Source organism: Capra hircus, chromosome 7, assembly GCF_001704415.2.
Source record: "Capra hircus breed San Clemente chromosome 7, ASM170441v1, whole genome shotgun sequence".
NCBI lineage: Eukaryota > Metazoa > Chordata > Mammalia > Artiodactyla > Bovidae > Capra > Capra hircus.
In genome coordinates this window covers 95266872-95291839 of record NC_030814.1, presented here as the reverse complement: position 1 = coordinate 95291839, position 24968 = coordinate 95266872, and the positions used below count along the sequence as shown (strand labels likewise).

The 24968-nt window shown below is 49.1% G+C and overlaps 1 protein-coding gene and 1 long non-coding RNA gene across 10 annotated transcripts in view; one reads left to right on the top strand and one right to left on the bottom strand.

The window, feature by feature from the left end:
• Window positions 1–7768, bottom strand: part of SMARCA4 (SWI/SNF related, matrix associated, actin dependent regulator of chromatin, subfamily a, member 4) — an 89787-nt gene extending 82019 nt beyond the window's left edge. For 6 of the 9 annotated variants that reach the window (XM_018051090.1, XM_018051092.1, XM_018051093.1 and 3 more), the window contains exon 1: window positions 7589–7768. The gene's annotated coding sequence lies outside the window, so the exon portion shown is untranslated. The remainder of the gene's footprint in view (window positions 1–7588) is intronic. The other 3 variants (XM_018051097.1, XM_018051095.1, XM_018051098.1) reach the window with 3 other exon arrangements.
• Window positions 7629–23292, top strand: LOC108636400. The gene is made up of 3 exons (XR_001918352.1): window positions 7629–7715; window positions 14181–14305; window positions 22933–23292. It is a non-coding gene; the product is annotated as an uncharacterized LOC108636400 (long non-coding RNA).

The following is a 24968-nucleotide window of genomic DNA, read 5'->3' as shown; positions in this document are numbered from 1 at the left end:
TCAGTATCAGAGGTCTCATTTCTTCTTTCGTACCGGCCTTAGTGCTTCTCTTCCAAGGACCACGATTTCTCTTAAAAGGATCATGGTGGCTGATCACCGCAGCAGGACAGGCTGCTAACGGGCGATGGGGACCCTCTGAAATCTGCTTACTGAGATGATCAGTTAAGGGGTTTTTTTCCATTTTGCCTAAAAACCGGCTGTATATTTAAGTTTGCTCCCAGGATAGCTGCTGCTTTGTCTCTGGGGCGTGGAGAAATTTGTTTGAAGACACATTTCAGCAGCAGCTCCACACCAGTCAAGTCATGACTTGGAGCTCAGAAAGAGTTCAAGGCAGCTTGGCCAGGTGGCTTCAGCAAATCCAGCCTCATTTGTCACATTTAAACTACAAAATGAGATTCTCCCTAGATATTCCACAACTAATAAAACCCTCCACGCTTGACCTGAGGCTGTGGGGTGCAGCAGTCCTCAAACCAGCAAGGACGTGTGGGTCGGGGCACCTGTGGTTTCAGGGACCACATCAAAATAGCACATTCCTGAGCCCATAGCTGCCCCAAAGCGGGCTGTTCTGGGGCAAACATTTTCCCTGCAACATATAGCAAAAACTTGCCCTGCATTTAAAAGAGAATATATTTCAGAAACTAAAAACCCATGTCCTGATGATGATAAATTACAATGTCTTCTCAGGTCTGCCTAAGAGGTAGACATGCCAAACTGTTAGCGAGTATTATTTTTAGCATTGGGAATTATACATCATTTGATGTATTGGAACCCTCCCCCTCCCACTCCGCCCTTAAGTATTTCATTCATTTGAAAACCACTGAAGAGCACCTCCCCACTTTTAACATGGCAGGAGACACGCAGGCAACGAGGCCCACAGGGAATTCAAGCTCTAATCTGGCAAGGAGATAAAACTGTCTACCCTCCAGAACACAAACACTGCCTATCTACAACAAACTCTTTTTACTATGATCCAGACTCCATGTGCCCTGGAGGAGGAAACAGCAACCCACTCCAGTATTCTAGCCTGGAAAATTCCATGGACAGAGGAGCCTGGCGGGTTCCAGTCCATGGGGTTGCAAAGTTAGACACAACTTAGCAACTGAGCACAGCAGACTCCAGGTGACCCAACATAAACACACAGCAAGTAACCATAACAAGTTTTACAGTTCTGTCCTGACCCTTGTTCAGTCACTCAGTCATCTCCGACTCTTTTCGACCCCATGGACTACAGCACACGAGGCTTCCCTGTCCTTCATTATCTCCCGGAATTTGCTCAGATTCACCGTCCACTGAGTTGATGATGCCACCCAACCATCTCATCCTCTATCACCCTCTTCTCCTCCTGCCCCCAATCCCTTCCAGCATCAGCGTCTTTTCCAATGGTCAGCTCTTTGCATCAGGTGGCCAAAGTACTGGAGCTTCAGCTTCAGTCCTGACCCTGCTCTGCCTCTGAAACCTGGGCAGACTCTCCTCCTCTCCTCTGTTAAGGCTGACCGAGCCCCACTGGATGCACAGCAAGACCACCATGGAGCATGCTGTGAGGCCTGCTCTGTACTCACACTGAGCATTAGCTGAGACTCCTGGAGATGCTGGAGAGAAATTCCCCTACAACAGGGACGCACAAAGTGCAAGTGTGGCCGTGCTGTGACAGGCCCTCCAGCCACCTCCAAACACCTGGGGAGAACAAACTCGCCCTGAGCTGGGTTCCAGGGACTGGGCATGCAGCAGAGAACAAAGTCTCTGCCTGGTGGAACTGACAACTGAGTGACACAGATGAACAGGACACACTGCGAGTGGCTGGAGGAGCTATGCACAATCAAGCAGGGTCAGCAGTCAAGCTGATGGGAGGCGCGCTTCCAATCACGGTGGCCTGGGAGTCTCAGTGACGGGGACACATCTGAGCAGAAATCTGGAGTGCGATGGGAGCCGGTGGCTGTGGGCAGGCAGAGGATCAGTACGTACAAAGGCCCTGGGGTGGGACCCTGAAGGAGACGAGCAGGCGAGAAGGGAGAGGCCGCAGATGAGACCAGAGATGGGGGAACAGCACAGATCACAGGCCTCGAGGGCAGTGGTGAGGAAGCAGAAGTCCACCCAGGGTGCAATGGGAAACCACTGGTATACTCCAGGTAAGGCAGTGACATGGTCTGATGGTGGTTTTAGAAGATTTTTCTGAACCGGCAGATGGAACGGATGTGAGAGTGAGAGAAAAAGAGGAGACAGGGATGACCAAAGTGACCGGAAGGGCCTCAGCTAGCACGTGCCATGCCATTTGAAATACAAGGGCCTTTCCTGGTGGCTCAAGAATCCACCTGCCAATGAAGGAGACATGGGTTCCATCCCTGGTCTGGGAAGATCCCACATGCCACAGAGGAACTAACCCTGTGCGCCACAACCCCTGAGCCAGTGCGCTAGAGCCCATCGTGCCGCAACTACTTAACCCCACACACCTGAAGCCTGTGCTCCGCAACACGGGACGCCACGGCAATGAGAAGTCCGTGCACTGCAACTAAAGAGTCGCCCCTGCTTATTGCAACTGGAGAAACAAGATGAGAAGCAATGAAGACTCAGCACAGCCATAAATAAATAAATAGAATTATCAAAAAAAGAAATACAAAAAGTGTCCCTTCCCTGGGGGCAACCAGCCCTGGAACCAGGCTTAGCAAAGCCCAGCCAGGCTGCATTTCGGTCTCAACTCACATCCGCTTGGGGTGAAACAGGGGGTTTATGCTCCAAGAGGCTGTTTGCCCAAAGTCACGTGGGAAGAGAGTCCTGCCTGCCTCAAGCCTGTCTGACTCTGATGCCGGCTGAGGAACAGAAGACACAGGAGGAGGAGAGTTCAGAGGAGCACAAAGTGCAGCAGAGGGAGCACTCCCGAGGCAAGAGCCTCCAGGGGCTATTCCAAGGAGGCGCCAGGAGTCCTGGCTGCGGTCCAACGCGCGCTCGGAGTTCATCAGGGGCAGGAGCAGCTCCCATGGCGCACGGAGGAGCCCCCTGCGCATCAGTGTAGCCATGGGCACTAGAGACACCCTCCCTCCAACTATCCTGAGGCTTTTGGGGCAAACCCTGCCCCCTCCCGTCTCGCACGGTACCAGGTGAGGCAGCAACTGCCACACAGCCACCTGCTTCCTGAACCAGCGAGGCGCAACTCGCCAGTGAAAGGAGAACTTACCCCACCCCAGGGAGCCATTTTAAAGCCCATCCTCTCTTTTTTTTAAATTGCAGTCTAGTTGACTGACCATGTGTTGGCTTCACGTGTACAACACAGCAATATTTGTACATAACCCTTTTCAGATTCTTTTCCCCTACAGGCTATGCCAAAATATTGAGTACAATCCACTGGGCTCTGGAGCAGGTCCTCACTGGGAAAGCCTTTCCTCTTTATCACACTCTAGGAGCTGGTAGACTTCACAGTGAGCGAAACTCAAGACTGCTCCCGGGTTCCAAGTGTCCACACACAAAAATGAATATGCGGCCCTTAGGCAAAGTAACGGAGCCCCAAAACCAAGCTCTGGAAACCAGTCTTGGCTTTCAGGAAGGGACCAGGACAACAAAGCCCATTCCCTGAGGGGAACTGACTACAACCCTTCCCTTCCTCTGCTGCGGGAAACGGAATCCCCCAAGAAACCCAGCTTTGCCTGGAGGCAGCTCCAGGCCCCTTCGCACTCAGGAAGATGAGCAGAGGCCCACTTTCTCATGCCCATCAAATCCATATCCTGAAAAACTTCCCCAATGGCTCAGCAAGGAAAGAATCTGCCTGCAATTCAGGAGACACAGGAGATGGGGGTTCGATCCCTGGGTTGGAAAGATCCCCTGGAATAGGAAATGGCAACCTACTCCAGTATTCTTGCCTGGGAAACTCCATGGACAGAGGCGCCTGGCGGGCTATAGTCTATGGGGGTCACAAAGAGTTGGACACAACTGATGACTAAGCACACAAGAGCAAACACGAAGATATCACTGATCACACCCATGAGCTTCCTGCTTCTTAGGGATGACACCTGGAAGATAAGAGCTCACATGATCTCAACTCAGTTCTCACAGATTCACCCTCAGACCTCTCCCCTCACCAATATTCGAGCGCTGTTACTTCCCTTTTAGAGTAGGTTTTGTGCATTCTTTAAAAAAAAAAAAAAAAAAAAAACTTTGATTCTCCAGTGTTCCAATCCAGTTACGAGGAGATATGTGAAAGGGAAAACGAACTTTTACATTTTTCAAAATCCAAGCCACCTAACACACTTCCCTCTTTCCAGTGCCGTATGGTGAGACTGCAAAGCACAGCATTTTTAAATTATTAAGGACAGAATGGAGGCACCAATTCCTTTCCTACCACTTTGAAAACATATGAAACTACTGCAATGGGGCAAAAATCTATTCTGTATCTTAACCCGCTAGGATGTTGTTGGGATCGTAATAAATAACAACAGCGACAAACTGTCTACACTTGTGTGTCAGGCTCTTCCCTAAGCACTTAACATTGGTCATCCATCATTTTGCTGTTGTCCGGTCCTTGCAACAATCGCAGAAGTTGGGCACTATCACTGGGCCAGCCCTCTTCGCAAGTAAGGAGATGGGTATGAGCGAATGAGGACAGAGCCCGTGTCTACCTGTCCCTGAGCCCCCAGCAGCAGGCTCGCAGCAGGTGCATGCCTGCTCCCTCTGTGAACGGGGAGTGCAGGGGTGGGCCACTCCCCGCACAACTCCAGGGGGCGCCATGGGCGTTGTGCTCTGTCTAGGGTCTATCTGGATGCCCTCCGAGCCACGGCAGCCCTGACGAGCCGGCCAAAATCAGTCGCCACGTCTGAGGACTCACCCCATGTCTTGGAGGCACCAAAAGGGAAACTGGCCAACCCAGGGGTCAGACTTGGATGTTCAACCCCAGAGGCCCTGGTGAAATACGCTGGACCTCAGTTTCTTCACTGGCAGAACGTTCTCAAGGGATACTCACCCAATACACCGAGTCCCTCCCACTCTCCCACATCTGATAAACAGTGAGGACGGACAGCTGGTCTACAGTTACCTCCCAATGTTTTGAGGACCCACAAGAGAGGCAAAGGTGTATAAATAAATTATGTGTTTTAAAAAAATAAATACGTGTTTATGTTGGAGTGCTTTTCACTGACAGAAAGTCTGGAACCACTGCACTGCCCTGCACCAAAGCTATGATGAGGTCACCCCACGATGAACACCCCCCAAAAAAACACCTGCAAAATCAACATCTCCTGAAGGGCTGGCGTGTGCGCTCAATCACGTCCGACTCTGTGACCCCATGGACTATAGCCCACCAGGCTCCTCTGTCAATGGGATTCTCCAAGCGAGAACACTGGAGTGGGCTGCCAAGCCCTCCTCCAGGTCCCGAATCCATGTCTCCTAGGTCTCTTGCATTGGCAGGGGGATTCTTTACCACTGTGCCACCTGGGAAGCCCCCTGAAGGGTTGGGCACAAATGATTTCAAGTGGCATGAGGAGGAACACTTATTATTTTCATAATCGTATATGTATTGAGTTTAAAGAAAATTAGGAAAATGTATATAACCAGCACATCAAACCTGGGGTTTCTGGGATACAGAATGACTCATGTTTTCAGTTTTCTGAACAGTTAATTTACAAATACATACATATAAACAAAACCACCTCCGAAAAATTGAGCTCATTACATGCCAGACTCTAGAGAGTGTTAAACCACTTCCCATACTATCTTTTCAACCCTCACAACAATTCTTTGAGCTGGCACCACTGTCTTATCTGTTTCTCAAGTTGGGGGACCTACTGGTAAGTGTCTTGCTTGAGGTCAAACTAGAATTTAGAGCTGTCTGTGAATCCAGGAGGTCTAATTCCAGAACTAGCACTCCATAACACCACCTCCTATTAACTACTACCCCACACCCTTACTGTTGAGGGAATGAGGTTTGGGGAAAATGGCCTGGAAAGCTTTAGAAAAAAATTCAAAAAGAAAGCAAAACACAGTGCCAGCAACTAATATTTATTGTCTGCAACTCGCCCTCAAGTCCTGGGCCAAGCACTTCACACACAGGGCTACTCAATCCTCAAGAGTACCCTCCTCCTTCATCCACAAATGTTCCCTAAGGGCCTACTACACACTGGGCCAGGGTACACTAAAAGAGATTACACAGACACAGCTCTGATGGCCCTTGGAGAAGAGATGTGTAATTACAAACTGGAGTAACTCCTAACACAAGAAAGGATCAAGATGACCATGTGCAAAAGCAGCAGAGGGGAGCAATGACTGGTCCCAAGTGGTCCAACACAACCTGGGGGTCCTCCCTAACCCTGAGTAAAAGCCCCCTCTTCCATGCAGCTACCTGATCTCTGGTTCCCACCACTCGCACCAATCTGCTGTGCTCCTCACACATGACAGGCCTCCAGTTGTTCCCACACTTACCACCTGTTCCCCTACAAGACTGAACAGGCTGCTCTGGGCACCCAACCTCCAACTACCAAACACCCAGCTGGGGCTCAACAAGTATGTGTTGAACAAGAATGGGAGAGATTGGACTGAACAACAACGATAGTGCTTCCCTCTCAACAGGAACCATTTTACAGGCTTTCACCAGCTCCATCTGTGCCATTATTCTCATTTCACATACGAGGACACTGAGAAGTCCCAAAAGATTAAGCTATTTGCCTCCTGTCACACAGCGAAGTGACCGGCAACAGCCAGGAGTCAAACTTGAATCAGGCCTGTCATTTAAAAGTGAAAACTTGTTTCAAATTCTTAGGAAGTGGCTCTCACTGCTTATTCCCTACTTTCCCCAATGATTCACTAGGGCGGGGGGGGGAAATATCAAGACTAGTGTCTTCAAGACCTTCACAAAATACCTTCTCCTGAAAGATTCGCGTTTTAAATAAAAACCTTAATCTGGAAAATCGATTTGGCAGAAAGGGGTAAGGATGCAAAACTAAAACAATGCTTTTAACGGCAAACAGTTCTCTCAGTCCTTCCCCACTGCTGCCGACCCCCGGCTTCAGGGCAAACGTTCTCAAGTCACTACTTGCAAGGGGTTAGCAGAGTTATTTACCTTTCCTTGAAAATCTAAAACGACGTGACTTTTTAAAAAATAAACATTCAGGTCGGCTAACCCAGCGGGGCTGCTAATGTTCGTGTCCGGGCGACGCTGGACACACCTGGGGTTTTTCCTATTGAGCTCCGACTGCAGGCTCGCCAAAAGGCAACATTCGAGTCGGACCCGTTAGAACGTAACCAGAAAAGCCCGGACGTCTGGCTATTGTTGCAGCCCCGGCGGACACCGGGATGTGGGCCCCTGGACCGCCGACGGGGCGACGCGCTTTGTCCAGCGACCCCGGCGAGAGCGCGCGCGGGGGGCGCGCGGCCTCCACGCGGCCCGGGCCCCCACCCCGCCGTCCCGCGGATACTGTAGTCGCCGAGGCCTCGCTGCCTGTGGCCTTCCCCGCGCGCGCGGTGCCGGTCAGGCTTCTTGACCCTCGGGCGCCGCCGTACCCCGGCCCGGCTCCGGGCGCCGGCGGCCCCCTCCCCCCTCGGCGCCCCGGCTCCATTCAAACCGTCCTCCCAAGCCCCGCGCCGCGCTCCCCCCGCGACCCGCGTTCCTTACCGGGAGTCGCCGGCGCCGTCGCCTTCCCGGCGCCGCCCCCGCCCCTCCACGCGGGGCCAGGGGCAGAATGGGCTTCTCGCTTCTCCTCACGAAACAAAGAAGCAGCCGCCGCAGCCGCCGAGCGAGGGTAAGCCTCGCGCGCGCGCCCGCCTGCCTCAGCCGCCCCCCCACGCTGCCCGCGCCCCCGCTGCGCGCGCACTCGCCACCTCCCCTCCCCCCACCACGAACTCCCACTCTCGCTTCCGCTGCTGGCCCGTCCTCGTGCGCGTGCCCGCCCGCCCTTCCGCTCCTAGGGCGCGTGCGCGTCTCGCCGGGGTTGTCTGGGAGAGGTGGGTGGGGCCAGAGAGAGCTAGAGCGCCCGACGCGCCTCCCCGCTCTGTGTGGGACGGTCATGCGCCTGCGCGCGGTGGTCTCCGGTCCCGCACGCCGCGCGTCTCAAAGCCGCCGAGCATGCGCAGAGCAGGCGGCACTGCGGCGGTGGTGGAGGTGGAGGTGGCAGCGGGAGGTTGGGGGATGGGGTGGGTGGTGGAGAGGTCTGCGGGGAAAGCGTGGCCGAGGGCCCCTGAGACTCAGAAGTGAGGCTTCCAAGGTCGTGCATGAAGGCAGGAGGCGGACAGGCTGGGCCGGGGATGAGCAGAGCCGGCCCCTGGGCCAAGTGCAGGTCGATGTTCGGATGATGGCGGTGCCGGTTCGGCAAAGCCTGTTACGCAAAGACCGTGGCTATCTTTTCCGCAAAACTTACCTAGGGCTATTGGTTTAGCAGATATCTATTGACCTGCCCCACACTGAGGTACTGTAGTACCAAAGAGAAATCTCAGCTTCTGTGGCGCTCATGGTTTAGTGGGAGAGGCAGGCTCGAGGCAAGAAAACTTAAGTAAAATACACTGTGTTGAAATGGACACGTGAAGGGTCGGGGAAGTTTTAAATGGGGCAGCTAGGGAAAGCCTCGCTGCGAAGACATTTGAGTCAAGACATAAAAGCAGTGAGAGAGAGAGAGCTTTGTTCCAAGTGTGAAGGCCCAGAGACTGTAGGAGGCTTCATCTCTTAAATTTTGAGAGTATCTCTTGAGTCTGTATTCGTTGTTTCTAGCCCCACAACTGGACAAACGGTTCCCAGGGCCAAGTCCCGGAGCCTGTGACTCCCTACCCCTGCTTCTCTCAGGCCTTCCCCCTCATTTTTCAGGTCTCAGCTGACTCATCACCTCCCCTGGCCTTGCCTCCTCTTTGATCACCACCTCCTTTTCTTTCCTTTAACATTTCTTGGGTAACCCCTTTAGTATCTGTCTCCCTAACCTCAATTTAAATGGCACAGTGTTGTCAATTTTAGTCCATAGTGAAGAATACCCAATATCTAGTGTGGGGCCACCCTCTGCAACGCACTAGACACCTTAAAAATATTCTTTTTTAATTGAAAATATATTAGCTTCTATGGAGTGTGTATCACCAGCACTTTGGGCCTTTCCAAGCCCAAGGTGAGGCCCTTAGAGCATAAAGCAGCAGCTAATATCTTGGCCTGAAGCCAAAAAGACCTGCATTGAAAACTTGACTCTCCTTAGTACCTGGGGGATGCCAGGCAAGTTTACAGAAGTTTACACTTCTGTTTCTTCACCTGTAAAGTGAAAACAGTGACTCCACTTATCTCCACAGGATTGGTTATGAGGCATCCATGAAAACAGGCCATGGAGAAGCTCTCGGTGACTTAGCTTGTGACGTTGGGTAATGGACAGGAAATGGGGCAAGTGAGGTCTGGACTTCGGCCTGTCTCATTCATTCAAGCAATATTTCTAAAGTGCCTTCAACATCTTAAACGCTGAGCAGAAGACTTCCCTGGTGGTCAAGTGGTTAAGAATCCGCCTTGCACAAAAGATAATACAACATTGTAAAGCAATTATCCTCCAGTTAAAAATAAATTAAAAAAAAGAAAAAATCTGCCTTGCAATGCAGGGGACGCAGGCAGGTTTGATCCCTGGTTGGGCAAATAAGATCCCACATGCTGCAGAGCAAACAAGCCCAAGAGCCACAACTAGAGATTCCGTGCCCTGCAACAAAAGATCTTGCATGCTGCAACTAAGACCTGACCCGGCCAAAATACCCAGAAACGCTGAGCTGGTCTTAGTCGTGCGGTGATGCACTGAGCAGGCAGGGTTCTGGCCCTTGGAGCAGACAGTCCATGAGTTCAGCTAACGACCTCCCCCACCAATCACACTAGTAATACTTGACAGGAAAATCTAAGTGCATTGGAAAAGCCCCGGGGTTGGTGTGATCATAATATGGGGTCTTCCTGGGAATGAGAAGTCAGGTCAAACTCTCCATATGCCAAGACCCAAAGGAGGAGTGCACTCAGCGGAGGAAACAGGATGTGCAGAGACCCTGAAGAAGGAAAGGAGCGTGGGAACAGAGGACGGCTCTTGTGGCTCTGGGGGGAGGTCTGCAGTAGCCAGGGAGGGCATGGCTTTGTTGGCAATTCTTAATATTCTTCAAACCTGGCACATTCCTGCCCCAGGGCCTTTGCGCATGTGCATCTGACCCCTGCATAGCTGTGTCTCTCAGAGAATCTCTGTAATGTTACAGATGCAACCTCCTACATCCCCAGGTGACTTTTCTCCATTGCACTCACCCTGCACGCTGGAACATAAGCTTTGTGTCTGTCTTCAGCACCTAGCACAGCGCCTAGTGACTGGTGCATGGAAAAGAGGCTGAAGGAGCACTCTCCGGTGGCCCACGCTGCCTCTCACACAAAATCAGAGTTTATGGGATGCTTGTTGAGGCCTCAGTATCACACCCGTGGCATCTCAAATGCCACTAGGGAGATGCCTAGCGTGAAGTCAGAGCTTTAGGCTCCAACCCTCATCTCCTGTGTCCAGGTCTCGGTCAGTCTTCCCATATGCTGCCTATTACAATGATAGCTGCCCCTCCCGCCTTCCCCAGTGGGCAGGACAGGGCCAGATAGGGGCATGAGGAAGCTGTGCTGTGCAAGGATGCAAAGAGGAGTGTAGCAGTCCAGATGTTTGCAGCATCACTCCCCACACGGCAACAATACAATTCCCAGTTGGTCTTAGCAGTCTCAGAGTCTGCATTCACATCTACACCCTCTGGTATCTGTGGCTCTATTAGGTAGGAGCTTCCCACGTGGCTCACAGGATGTGTCAGAGTTCTCTAGAGACACAGAATCAATAGGATGTTGGATATACATATACATTCATACATGCTCAGTCACTTAGTCATGTCTGACTCTGCGACCCCATGGACTGTAGCTCACCAGGCTCCTCTGTGCATGGGATTCTCCAGGCAAAAATACTAGAGTGGGTTGTCATTTCCTTCTCCAGGGGATCTTCCCCACCCAGGGATCAAACCTGCATCTCCTGCACTGGCAGGTGAGTTCTTTACCACTTGAGCCACCTGGGAAATCCCAGATATACACACACACATACATACATACATCCTATTGATTCTGTTGCACTGGAGAAATGAAGTATATATACGTATGGAGAGAAAGAGAACATACACACATGTATATATTAATATATATTTATATAGATAAATGAGAAAGATGTTTATTTTAAGGAACTGGCTCACATGACTGTTGTTGTTGATCAGTCACTCAGTCATGTCTGACTCCTTGTGACTCCATGGAATGTAGCACAGCAGGCTTCCCTGTCCTTCACTGTCTAACAGAGTTTGCACAAACTCATGTCCATTGAGTCGATGATGCCTTCCAACCATCTCAGTCTCTGCTGCCCCCTTCTCATTTGACTTTCAATCTTTCTCAGCATCCAGGGCTTGTAGGATCTGACAAGTCTGAAGTTTGATCTGTAGGGCAGGCCAATGGCTAGGAATTCAGGGAAGAGAGGATGCTGCAGGGTTGAGCTTGAGTCCCACAGGGCAGTAGGCTGGAAACTCGGGCAAGGTTTCTGTGCCGCAGTCTTGAGACCTTCCTCTCTGGGAATCCTCAGTTTTTGCCTTACATATGATTGGATGAGGCCCATCCACATGATGGAAGGTCCACGGTTTGACTCAACATCGTGACTCCAATTTAAACATGAATCACATTTTGATAAAAGTCTCCACAGCAACATAGAAACTGGTGTTTAACCAAATGGCTGGGTGCCATGACCCAGCCAAACAGATCCACAAGATGAACCGTTACAGAGAAAATGGACTAATCTCTTTTGACTCAACATCAAGGTCTTGAAATAAAATGCTCACCACATCCAGTGGGTGAAAATGTGAAATGCGTACTCTTCAGCTGCCGCAGTAAAGTGAGTGCTGCTGCTGTTCATGCTCGGTCGTGCCTGACTCTGCAGCATCATGGGCTGCAGCGCCCCAGGCTCCCCTGTCCTGACTGTCCCCCAGAGTTTGCTAACATTCATGTCGAGTCAGTGATGCTATCTAACTGTCTCATCCTCTGTCGCACCCTTCTTTTCCTGCCCTCAATCTTTCCCAGCATCAAGGTCTTTTCCAATCAGTCTGTTGTTTGCGTCAGGTGGCCAGAGTATTGAAACTTCAGCTTCAGCATCAGTCCTTCCAATGACTATCCAGGGTTGACTCCCTTTAGGAAATACTCTTTTGAATATCTCTTCAGATCTTACTTAGGCATAAAACTGCTAATTTATTAACCAAACATATGTTTATTCCTCAAACATGACCTACTGCCCTGAAAAATGGGTATCACAAGAAAACTGTTTCCCCAAATCAAGCAATGAGATGTGCTGTGCAGAAAACAAGAAGCCATCCTTCCACATTACAAACCCAGGGCAATAGATTTCTTTTAGCTGGAAGCCCAAGTTTTAAATCAGCTCAGCAGATGATCAAGAATATCGTGTTACACTTGCAGCAAATTATGTCACTTTCTGCAACTACAGGTGGAAACTACCCACATTTTTCATAGTTTTATAGGTGTTTTATAGGTATGTCTTATTTGGGGGGCTTCCCTGGTTGGCTCAGTGGTAAAGAATCTGCCCCTAATGTAGGAGACGCAGGTTCGATCCCTGGGTCAGTCAGGAAGATCCTTTGGAGAAGGAAATGGCAACCCACTCCAGTGTTCATGCCTGGAGAATTCCATGGACAGAGGAGCATGGTGGGCTACTGTCCATGGGGTCGCAAAGAATCAGACATAACTGAGCAACTTAGGGACTAAATAACAAATGAAGCAAAGCTGCAGATCACTTGCATTTTCTCAGATGTGTTGAAACTTCTATCCAGAGGAGGAAAGGAGAAGCTTAAGATAACATTTACAAGGGAAATAGGCTCCATCCATACATAGTCACAGATGTAGAAAACACACTTACGATTACCAAGCGGGAAAGGGGAGGGAAAGGATAAATTAGGAGACTGGAATTGACATATCCCCAGTACTATAAGATAGGTAACTAATAAGAGCCTACTCTATAGCACAGGAAATTCTGTAATACTCTATACTCATACTCTATAATGACCTATATAGGAAAAGAATTAAAAAAGAGTGGATCTATATATATGTAATAGTTGAAACTTCATTATACACCTGAAACTAACACAACATTGTAAATCAACTATAATCCAATAAAAATTAATTTTAAAAAGATTCTTGTGTAGTGGCTTGGGTAGAAATTGTTATGCAGTGAACTGAGCAAAAGAAATTACTTTGTTGTTGCTTGAAAAATGTAAAGGAAAAAAAAAAAAAAAGACCTCCGTGGCCTGCCATATTTGTTTGGGTTGTTTGGTCTCTCCTGCTCTTGTGTGAGTGTGTGTGTAATTGCACTCTCTGTGGCCTTCCTGGGTATTTACCCTGCAGAGTCAACAGGAGCCTCTGTGAGATCTGGTCAGTGCACTCAGTAATTGCAGCTTCCCCTCCTTCCCAGTGCAGTCAGTAAGAGGGGACAGCCTAACTCTAACGGCATCACCCTCCGTCAGCATCTGGAGAAACAATGCACCATATTCTGCAGTCTGCAGAACTCTCTGCCCTCAGCTTTATGCCACGAACTGTGTATCACATCCACTTACTTACCTTCATCTGACTTCTGGTACTTCTGCAAATCTGGGCAAATGAACAGATGAGCAAGTTGAAGAAGATACATCTTATAATATTTTGGATCCCTTCTCTGTGGTAATCATACCTTAGTTGCTGGAAGAAAATTTGAAGGAGGGGACTTCCCTGGTGGTCCAGTGGTTAGGACTCTGAGCTCCCAATGCAGGAGGCCCAGGTTCGATCCCTGGTCAGAGAACTAGATCCCACATGCTGCAACTAAGACCTGGTGCAGCTAAATAAATTTTAAAAAACAAAAGGAAGGCAGTCTTGCCTTCTGGGAGCTACAGTCTTGTTGGAGGTGTTTGTGTGTGCATGCATGCTGACTCTTTGTGATGCTATGGACTGTAGCTCCCCACGCTCCTCTGTCAGTGGAATCTTTCAGGCAAAAATACTGGACTGGGCTGCGATTTCCTCCTCTAGAACATCTTCCCGACCCAGAGATTGAACCCAAGTCTCTTGCATCTCCTGCATCGGCAGGCAGTTTGTTCACCACTGGGCCAGCTGGGAAGGAGTTCAATGTAAGTGATTTTTGTTTAGGAGACAATTCAATAAAAGTGATTTAACCCATTGCTTGATTTATTTTCAGGTACTGTGCAACTCCTCTGCCCCCATGGAGGTTTCTATTCTAAAAAAACAGACAAAGAAACATTAACCTGTGTGATGAATCGCCAATAGGAGATTAGTTCAAAACACAAGCCTGGAGAATTTTCTGTAAGTTCTGAGACCCTATCTGGTGGAGCTCTAGAAATTTTTTTCGTAGAACATGTCCAGGGGGCTTCCCTGCTGATCCAATGGTTAAGCATCTGCCTGCCAGTGCAGGGCACATAGATTCAATCCCTGGTCTGGGAAGATCCCACACGCCTCAGGACAACTAAGCCTGTGCGCTCTAGAGCCCATGAGCCACAGCAAGAGAAGCCACTGCAATGAGAAGCCTGTGCACCGCAACTAGAGAAAACCCGCACGCAGCAACAAAGCCCTCGCCCAGTCAAAGATAAATAAAAAGTGCCCAAGGAATGAAAATTCCCTAGTGGTCCAGTGGTTAGGATGCCACGCTTTCATTGCTGAGGGCACGAGTTCAATCCCTAGTCAAGGAACTACGATTTTGCAAGTCTTTCAGTGCAGCCAAAAAAAGAAAGTGCCCTAGGTGAGCCTTGCCATCTGTACGGTCTGTGAACAGGTGACGGAGCAATCATTTCAGTGGCGAGTATCCACAGACTCAGATACTTATCCCACCTGCCTACCAATAGGAAAGGCAAGGGTGAGTCTGGTGAGTAATTTACAACTAGTGTAGCCATGTGATTAATTCAACGTGACCATATTTTAAAACTGTAGATGTAAACGTGTACTGGAGGACATACTACTAGTGTGTCTATCAGGATCTTCTTAAGGGCCTATGAACAGGCAGGGGGTCCTCACCCACAGAGCATCTGCTCAGCAGACCTGGGGCCAGGACCTGAGAACTGGCATTGCAAGCATGTCCCCTGCATTGGAACGTGGATTCCTAACCACTGGACCACCAGGGAAGTCCACACCCGCTTACTTTAAATAAACCGTGAATGGCCCTGGCTTTGTGAAGTAGCAGGCCCACAAGGCTCCGCCCTCTGCTGCCCACCCCAGTCCCCAGTGCAGATCTTCCTCTACCTGCTTGGGAACGCAGCCCTGCACACCTAATGCAGGTCCCCTTTTGTCCTGTTCTAGTCTCTAAGAGCAGGAGGAGAAGGGGGCAACAGAGGATGAGATGGTCGGATGACATCATCAACTCAATGAACATGAGTCTGAGCAAACTCCGGGAGACAGTGAGCAGGGAAGCCTGGTGTGCTGCAGTCCATGGGGTCGCAAAGGGTCAGACACAACTGAGTGACTGAGCAACAACCCCAGCTTGAACGCCATCTCTCTGCCTCCCTCCCTGGCATCTTACGGGAGGACTTGGCTTAGATTTAGCTTCATCCCCATCCCAGACTGGTTAGATACCCTTCCTCTGCTGGGAAAAATAGAGACACAGGAGGGAATCCTTTTTCAAAGGTGTTAAAATGATGAGCTTAGCAAGCCAAGCCGCCGTTGAAGGACCAGAAATTAATATGAGCAACAACAGCTAACACTTGCATAGCATTTCCTGGGTGCCAGCTGCTATTCTAAGCTGGGAATCTGTAAATTTAAATGTAGTGGGAATTCAAGTTGGTACCACCACCTTGGAAGACTTTGGCAATTTCCTGCAAAACCAAACATATCCTTGGACTTGCCTGGAGCACAAGTGGTTATGAATCCTCCTGCCAATGCAGGGTACACGGGATCGATCCCTGGTCCAGGAAGATTCTACACACTGCAGAGCAACTAAGCCTGAGTGCCACAACTACTGAAGCCCGCAAACCCTAGAGCCTGTGCTCCTCAATGCCGCCGCCATGAGAGGCCCACACACCACAATTAGAGAGTAGCCCCCACCTGCTGCAACTAGAAAATGCCCATGCAGCAACAAAGACCCAGCACAGCCAAAAATTAAGTAAATAAAAGGAAAAGCTAAATATACTCTTTATCATCTTGCAATCCTGCTCCAAGGTATTTACCCAAATGTATTAAAAACTTAGGTCCACACAGAAACCTACACACGAGTGTTTCTAGCTGCTTTATTCATAATTGCCAAAATTTGTAGGCAGCCAAGATGCCCCTCAATAAATGACTGGATAAACAAACCATGATAAATCCAGACAATGGAATGTCAGCACTACAGAGAAATAAGATCAAACCAGGCAGCCTACTTCCCACTTCCCACAACCATACTTCCACTGCAGGGGGCATGGTTTCGATCCCTGGTCTGGAAACTAAGATTCTGCATGCCTTGCAGCATGGCCAAAAAATAGGGCAGGGGGGAGATACGGAGGAACCTTAATTGCGTATTTCTGAGTGAAAGAAGCCAGTCTGTAATAGCTATATACTGTGTGATTCTAATTCAATGACAATTCTGGAAGAGGCAAAACCAGAGAATGTAAAAGAAGACCCTTCGCCTGGGGTTGGGGCTGAGAGAGAGGTAGTGAAACCATTCTACATGATACAGTCAGGGATGGGTACATGTCATTTGCCCAAACCCATAATATGTGCAACGCAGGGTTTTCCCTAATATAAACTGTGGCTGATGGTGGTGTGTCAAGGCAGGTATAGCAGTTGCAGCAAATGTACCACTCTGGTGGGGGCTGTTGACAGTGGGGGAGGCTGTGCATGTGAGGGGGGCAGGGGCTATAAGGAACTTGTACTGTTCTTTCTGCACTTTCTGCTCAGTTTAGCTGTGAACCTAAAACTGCCCTAAAAATTAAAGCCTATTTTTAAAAAATGGAATATGCAGCAATACGCATGAGCCCTACTGTGAACCATGGACTTTAGCCAGTAGTAGTGGATCCATATTGATTCAGTTGTAACCAACTTCAGTTGTAGCAAGTGTTTCACATTAATGCAAGATGTTAATAATAAGGGAAACTGGAAACTATGGGATAGAGGGTTGATGGGGAGAGCAGATATATGGGAACTGTATACTATTTGCTCAATTTTTTGTCAACCTAAAACTGCTCTAAAAAATAAAGTCTGGGGACTTCCCTGGTGGTCCAGTGGTTGAGAATCCCCCTTGCAGTGCAGGGGATGTGAGTTCGATCCCTGGTGCTTGCGCCCCAGCTACTGAGCCCGCGCGCCACAACTTGAGAGTCAAGGCACCACAGTGAAGGATCCCACGTGACGTAGCTAAGACCTGACATAGCCAAATAAATCTTTGAAAACTAAAGTCTGTTCATCTAAAACCTATACATCCATATCCATATATGTACATGACCCTCGCTGCATGTCCTACCATTGCCCCCATGTTACAGTGGGAACTGAGGCAGGGAAAAGGTTAATAATCTACCCAAGGTCAACACTGTCCTTACAGGCTGGCCTGGTCACAGCCAGGTAGATGGACTCTGGTAGCCATGCCCTTAACCACTGCTGCCAGTGATGGGAGCAAAAGCAAGTGCAGGCTAGCAGTGGGGCAGGAGCCAGCTGCCTGCAGGTGACACACAGAGCCAGAGAGGGAAGGGGCGCCCTAGAGGCCAGCATCACCTGTGCTCAGTGGTCTGTGACGGAGAGAGCTTGGGTTGGTTTATTCAGACGATCTCATCTCACCTCTGTAGTCCAGGTTCCCCAGAGAAACAGAGCCAACAGGCTGTGTACATGGACGGAAAGAGATTTGATGTGAACTGAATTGTGTTCCCCAAAATCCACATGGTGAAGCTGTTACTCCTACTGTGACTATATTTGGAGGAGGGCCTAGAAGGAAGTGATTAAGGTTAAATGAGGTTATGAGAGTGGGGCTCTGATGTGATAGGATTAGTGTGCTTACAAGAGCAGACACCAGACAACAATCTTATTCTTTCTGTCTCAGGTGGCTCAGTGGTAAAGAATCTACCTGCCAGTTCAGAAAATGCAAGAGACAGAGGTTCAATTCCTGGGTCAGGAAGATTCCCCTGGAGAAGGAAATAGCAACCCATTCCAGTATTCTTGCCTGGAGGATTCCATGGACAGAGGAGCCTGGCGGGCTACAGTCCACGGAGTCGCAGTGAGTTGGACACAACTTAGCAGCTGAACGTGCACACGCAGAAGAAAAGACACCAGGGAACAATCTTATTCTCTGTCTCTCCCCTCTCCCTCCATCTCCATCTGTAAGTCTGCCATGTGAGCATACAGCAAGAAGGTGGCCATCTACAAGCCAGGAGGGGAGCCCTCCCTAAAACTGAATTTGCTGGCATCTTGATCTTGGGATGTCTCAGCATCTAGAACTGTGGAAAAAAATGTTTTCTGTTTTTGAGGCCACCTAGTTTATGATATGTTGGTACGGCAGCCTGAGCAGACTGATACAAATTGGCTCAGGTGATCAAGGAGAAGGAGCATGCATGCTCAGTCATGTCTGACTCTTTTGCAACCCCATGGACTGTGACCCACTATTCTCTGTCCATGGGATTTCCCAGGCAAGAGAGATTGGAGTGGGTTGCCATTTCTTCCTCCAGGGGATCTTCCTGACCCAGGATGGAAACCCACCTCTCCTGCAATGACAGGCAGATTCTTAACCACTGAGCCACCGGGAAGCCCAGATGATTAAGGAAACTGGCAAATCCAGCATCTGCAAGATGGGTCGTCAGTCCGGAGACCCAGAAAGAGCTGATGCTGCAGTTCCACCCCCGAGGCAATCTGCCAGCAGAATCCCCTTTTGCTTGGGGGAGTGAGTCTTTTGATGTAGTCATACCTTCAACTGATTATGCGAGACCCACCTGCATTATGAAGGGTCATCTGCTTTGCTCAGAGTCTATTGATTTAAATGTGACTCTCATCCAAAAACACCCTCCCAGGAACATCCAGGTTAGCGTTTGACCACATGACTGGGCACCACAGCCCAGTCAAGTTGACACATAACATTAGCCATCAGTCACCAAAACAGACTAGAAACAGGTGAACACCAGGACATACACATACACTTGCTCCTTGGAAGAAAAGCTATGACCAACCTAGACAGCGTATTAAAAGGCAGAGACATTATAAAGCCGGCCTAGGTGTGCCAGAACCAGGTGGCCCTCTCACCTGGCCCCTCTCCATCTGCCTCATCTTTGCCTCTCCCACGCCATCTTCTTGCTTTCTTCCACTGACCTCATTCTGCAGTGCAAATTATGCCAGGGCGTGGCATCCGCCAGACTGTGGTAGAACAGGTTGTCCGACACTGAACTGGAGAGACAAAGCCCATCTCTGCTCTGCCCAAGCCAGGCCTCCTCCAACATGACCTGTGCATCAGCAGCTGTCAGCAGGGGGCCCCTGGGAAAGGCATGGCAGGGTGGGGCGTCAGCCGAGCTGCTTCTCCTTGGGAAGGGCTTCACTATCTTGGGTTCCTCTGGATTTTCTCCCTGGGACTTCTCACTAGGTCCTTTTTTTTTTTTTTTTTTCAACTTTCTATTTTGTATTGCAGTATAGCCGATCAACAGTGTTGTGATAGTTTCAGGTTGGGTTTCAGCAGAGGGACTCAGCCATGCATATACATGCATCCATTCTCCCCCAGCCTCCGTTCCCACCCAGGCTACCACAGGACACAGAGCAGAGCCGTGTGCGGTACAGTAGGTTCTTGTTGGTTTTCCATTTTGAATATAGCACTGTGTACATGTCCATCCCAGACTCCCTAATTATCCCTTCCCCCCAGTCTTTGCCCTGCCCCCCACAACTATAAGTTCATTCTCTTAAGTCTGTGAGTCTCTTTCTGTAAATAAGCTCATTTGTGTCACTTCTTTTTAGACTCCATGTATAACACGTGCCATGGATACTTCTCCTCTGACTTGCTTCACTCAGTAGGACAAACTCTAGGTCCATCTGTACATTGTTTGCCATCCAATCATCTCACCCTCTGTTGCCTCCTGCTGCTCCTGCCCACAATCTTTCCCAGCATCAGGGTCTTTTCCAATGAGTTGGCTCTTCTCATCAGGTGGCCAAAGTATTGGAGCTTCAGCTCCAGCATCAGTCTTTCCAATGAATATTCAGGACTGATCTCCTTTAAGGCTGACTGGTTTGATCTCCTTGCTATTCAAGGGACTCTCAAGAGTCTTCTCCAGCACCACAACTAGGGCAAGGTAAAAACAACGTTTCTTAAATGGCATTGATGAACCTATTTGCAAGGCAGGAATAGAGATGCAGACATAGAGAACAGACTTATGGGCGCAGCAGGGGAAGGAGAGGCGGGGACGAATTAAGGGAGTAGTATTGAAACATACATTACCATGTGTGAAACAGATAGCTAGTGAGAAGTTGCTCTGTGGGCACAGGGAGCTCAACTGGGTGCTCTGTGACAACCTAGAGAAGTGGAGTGGGGTAGGGGGAAGATTCAGGAGGAAGGGGATATATGTATACTTATGGCTGATTCGTGTTGCTGTATGGCAGAAGCCAACACAACATTGTAAAGCAAAATTATCCTCCATGTTTGTGTTTTGGTTTTTTTTTTTTAAAAGAGCATTTCTTGCAATCAGAGCCTCTGGAATCTACTTAGACTAGAAGGATTAGCCTCAGTTGCTACACTGACCTCAGCTGAAGTCCCGACAGTGGCCCACAAGACCCTGTACCCTCAACTCCACCAGTCCCCACCACTCATGCTCTCCAGGCTCACTGGCCTCCTCACCATCCCTCCAGCCTGCTGGGCATGGTCCTACCAGAGGGTCTTTGCACCTGCTGTCTGTCTGCCTGGAACAATCTCTCTCCAGAAATCCTTGTTCTTCCCTCAGTTCCTGTATTGATTTTTTTAATTTTTATTTTTAGCTGCTGTGTGCTGCACGATGGGTCTTAGTTCCCCAGGGACTGAACCTTCACCCCCTGCAGTGGAAGCAGGGCCTCTTAACCACTGGACTGCCAGGGAAGTCCCTCCCTCAGTTCCGTTAGACTTTTACTCCAGTCTCAGCATCTCCGATCACCCTTTTGGGCATTTCAGCCCCTCTGTCAGCACTTAGCTCTCCCAGCCCCACTTCTCAATAGCACTTACCACTTTCTAACACGCTGTCTGATTTCCTTACTTACTGTGTCAGTAGTAAATTTAGGGACTTCCCTGGTGGTACAGTGACTGAGACTCCACACTCCCAATGCAGGGGGACTGGGTTCGATCCCTTGTCGGGAAACTATATCCCACGTGCTGCAACAAAGATCCAGTGCAGCCAAATAGATAATATTTTTTAATAAATATAAAATTTTTTAATAGTATATTAACTATGCCAACTGTCGTCTCCTCTGTCCTTTGTGCTCCCCCACCCCTCCCACTATCATTTGAGCTCCATGAGAGCAAGGGCCTTCAAACTGTTCATTGACTTGTCCCATGTGTCTGTAATATTAATAGTTGCTGGTGTATAGTAGGTGCTTAGCAAACCTTAAATAAATTAATTCATCTGAGCTACCAATGGGCTTCCCCGGCGACTCAGTGGTAAAGAATCTCCCTGCCAATGGAGGACATACATGTTCAATCCCTGGGTTGGGAAGATCCCCTGGAGGAGGAAATGTCAACCAGTCCAGTATCCTTGCCTGGAGAATCCCGTGGACAGAGGAGCCTGGTGGGCTACAGTCCATGAGTTTGGCACGAGCCATGGATAGGACCCTTTGCTTTAGAATTTGAAAGGTGTTTCCTGAATAAGAAGAAAGACCAAAATATGAATGATTTTTCATTATTTTTAAGGTAGTACTTTACATTTTAAAAACAGTAATGGGGATTTCCCTGGCAGTCCAGTGGTTAGAACTTCACACTTTCACTGCCAAGAGCCCAGGTTCAATCCCTGGTCCAGGCACAAGGATCCCACAAGCCACACAATGTGGCACAAAAAAAAAGTGCAAAATTAAATTGAAACACAATAATAACAGCCTTGTTTGTCCATCCACAGCAGCTCCACCCCTCCAGGTATTCAAGCCAAACATCTCAGTGTCTTCCTCACCACCTCACTTTCTCTCACCCTCACGTCCTGTTCATCTGGAATTGCTCATTAGTTCTACATTCAAATTGTGTTCCGTGATATTGTGACTAATAGTAAGAGCAATATATTTGATCTTCATCCCCACTGCTGGCACAGAGCTCCTAAAACCTTCAGCACTTCCTAGACGGTAAAAACAATAAAGATGTCTTGACAGTGGTAACAAGTGCCTTTCTACACACCTGAGTTTATGTTAATGAGGACTTTTGGAAAGTACCCGAGCACGGGAGCTGGTTGTCCAGGGAAGCAAGCCTGTGATGAGAAAGTTGGAACTTTTGGTGCCTAACCCCACCACCAGCCTCCAGGGAAGGGAGAAGCGCTGGAGTTTGAATCCATCACCATCTACCAATGATTTCTTCCATCCTGCATATGTGATGCTAAGTCACTTCAGTCGTATCCAACTCTGTGCAACCCCATAGCTGGCAGCCCACCAGGCTCCCCCGTCCCTGGGATTCTCCAGGCAAGAACACTGGAGTGGGTTGTCATTTACTTCTCCAATGCATGAAAGTGAAATGTGAAAGTGAAGTGTCTCAGTCGTGTCTGACTCAGCAACCCGATGGACTGCAGCCTACTAGGCTCCCCCGTCCCTGGGATTTTCCAGGCAAGAGTACTGGAGTGGGGTGCCATTGCCTTCTCTGTCTCCTTGCTTAGTGCTCTACAAATAAATGCTGTATTCACCTTCTCCACAAGCTGGGGTCAGTAGATTCGCTTTGTTGCATGTCAGGCATTGGACCCAGCTCAGTTTGGTAGTAAGTTCAGCATGGCAAGTTCTCAGCTGATCCAAGCACCGTCTGCCATGTCTGTCTCTTCTGTAGTCCGGGGATGATTTGTGACTTTCCCTCTCTCCAGGTTTTCTTCAAAGCTGGTTCTTCGTGCAGAGACTGCCATCCATCTAAGCTGCTCCACTGCAGAGGTCACTTCTCTTTTAACTCTTCTAGGTTAAAAACCTCACAGAAGAGATGGCCGGCCTGGATGAAGTCATAGCTAAGCTGACCAAGGAGAAGAAGGCCCTCCAGGAGGCCCATCAGCAGACCCTGGATGACCAGCCAAGCTCCACCACAGGTTCCAGGCTGGTTCCAACAATGGCGGCATTTCTTCAGCCTTTCCAGAAGACGTCATGGAATGCGAAGTCAAGTGGACCTGAGGAAGCATCGCTACGAACGAAACTAGAGGAGGTGATGGAATTCCAGTTGAGCTATTTCAAATCCTAAAAGATGGTTGGATGGCGCCACCAACTCAATGGACATGAGTTTGAGTAAACTCCGGGAGTTGGTGATGGACAGACAGGCCTGGCATGCTGCAGTCCATGGGGTCGCAAAGAGTCAGACACGAACGAGCAACTGTGCTGAACTTCATATGTGATGAAGCCTCCATAAAAACCCAAAAGGATGCGGTTCCGAGAGCTTCCAGATTGCCACATCCCCAGCTCAGAAGCTCCTGTGTTCAGGACCTCGCCTTGTTCATCTGTTCATCCAACTGTTGATTCAAATCCTCTCATAACCTTTGTAGTGAGCCAGTAATCTAGGAAGTAACATATTCCTCTGAGTTCTGTGAGCCGCTCTAGAAAAATAATTGAACCCAAAGAGGGGTCGTAGGTACCTCTGATTTACAGCCAGTCTGTTAGAAGCACAGAGGACAGCCTGAACTCTGTTGGTCTCAAAGGGACTGGAAGGCAGTCCATTGGCCAGAGACCTTGACCTGTGGGTCTCATGCTGCCCCCAGGTGGCCAGTGGGGAGCAATGTGGATGTTCTCAAAACACACGGTTGTGCGTTTGACCTGCCCTCAGTCCCGCTCCCCCCAGGGACTAGTACAGAGGCGTAATTCTGTTTCACCGCCATCAAAGCAGTGCCAGGGCTGGGGCAATTTCCCGGTGGCATCTGTCAAAAGCTAAAAAGACATCGAGGGAATTCCCTGGTAGTTCAGTGGCTAAGACTTCTGAGCTCCCAGTGGAGGGGGCCCAAGTTCAATCCCTGGCCAGGGAACTAGATCCCACATGCCTCAGGAGTTCCCGTGCCACAGCTAAAGATCCTGCATCTCGGGAATTCCCTGTCAGTTCAGTGGTTAAGAATCCACCTTGCAATGCAGGGGACTTGAGTTCAGTCCCAAGACTCTCTGCTTCCACTGCAGAGGGGACAGATTCAATCCCTAGGGAATTATGATCCCACATGCCACGGAGCAACTAAGCCCACGGGCCACGACTGCAGAGTCTGTGCACTAAGACTCTAAGCTAAGACCTGACAGCCAAATAAATGTTAAAAATTAAAAATACTTTATATTTAAAAAAAAAATCCTGCATGCTGCAACAAAGATCCTGTGTGCCACAACTAAGACCCAGTGTAGTCAAATAAATAAATAAATATTTTTTAAAAAGACATCTCGGGCAAGAGATGGCAGAAAGGGCAAGCAACAGACCGAAGGGAATATGGAATGAAAATGGCCCACTAGGGAGAAAAAACATCCATCGAACACCAAAGAAGACAGTAATGAAAAAATTAAGATAGACAACAATAAAATATACAGGTCATATAGAAAAACATGGCAAATATTCTCCGGCATTGACAGTGGCAGTGACACTGGAGAGTTAACATCGAGAGGTTTCTGATGTCCTCAGGGATTCATTTATCCTCCAGACACACCCATCCACAATATTCACAGAGATTATTGCCAACCTAGAAGGCACACTCAGGTTTCAGTGTTCAGAGTTTTTCGGGGGTTTCATTAGGTAGGAATCACTGATTGAATCCTTACATGATCGGATCATTGCCCAAGTGGCTCAGTCTCCTGCCCCTGTCCCCACCTACCCTCCTTGGAAATCAGGCTAATATCCTGTGACTCCAGGCCCAACTATCTAATTACGTGGTTGGTCTTTCTGGTTCTAACAGCA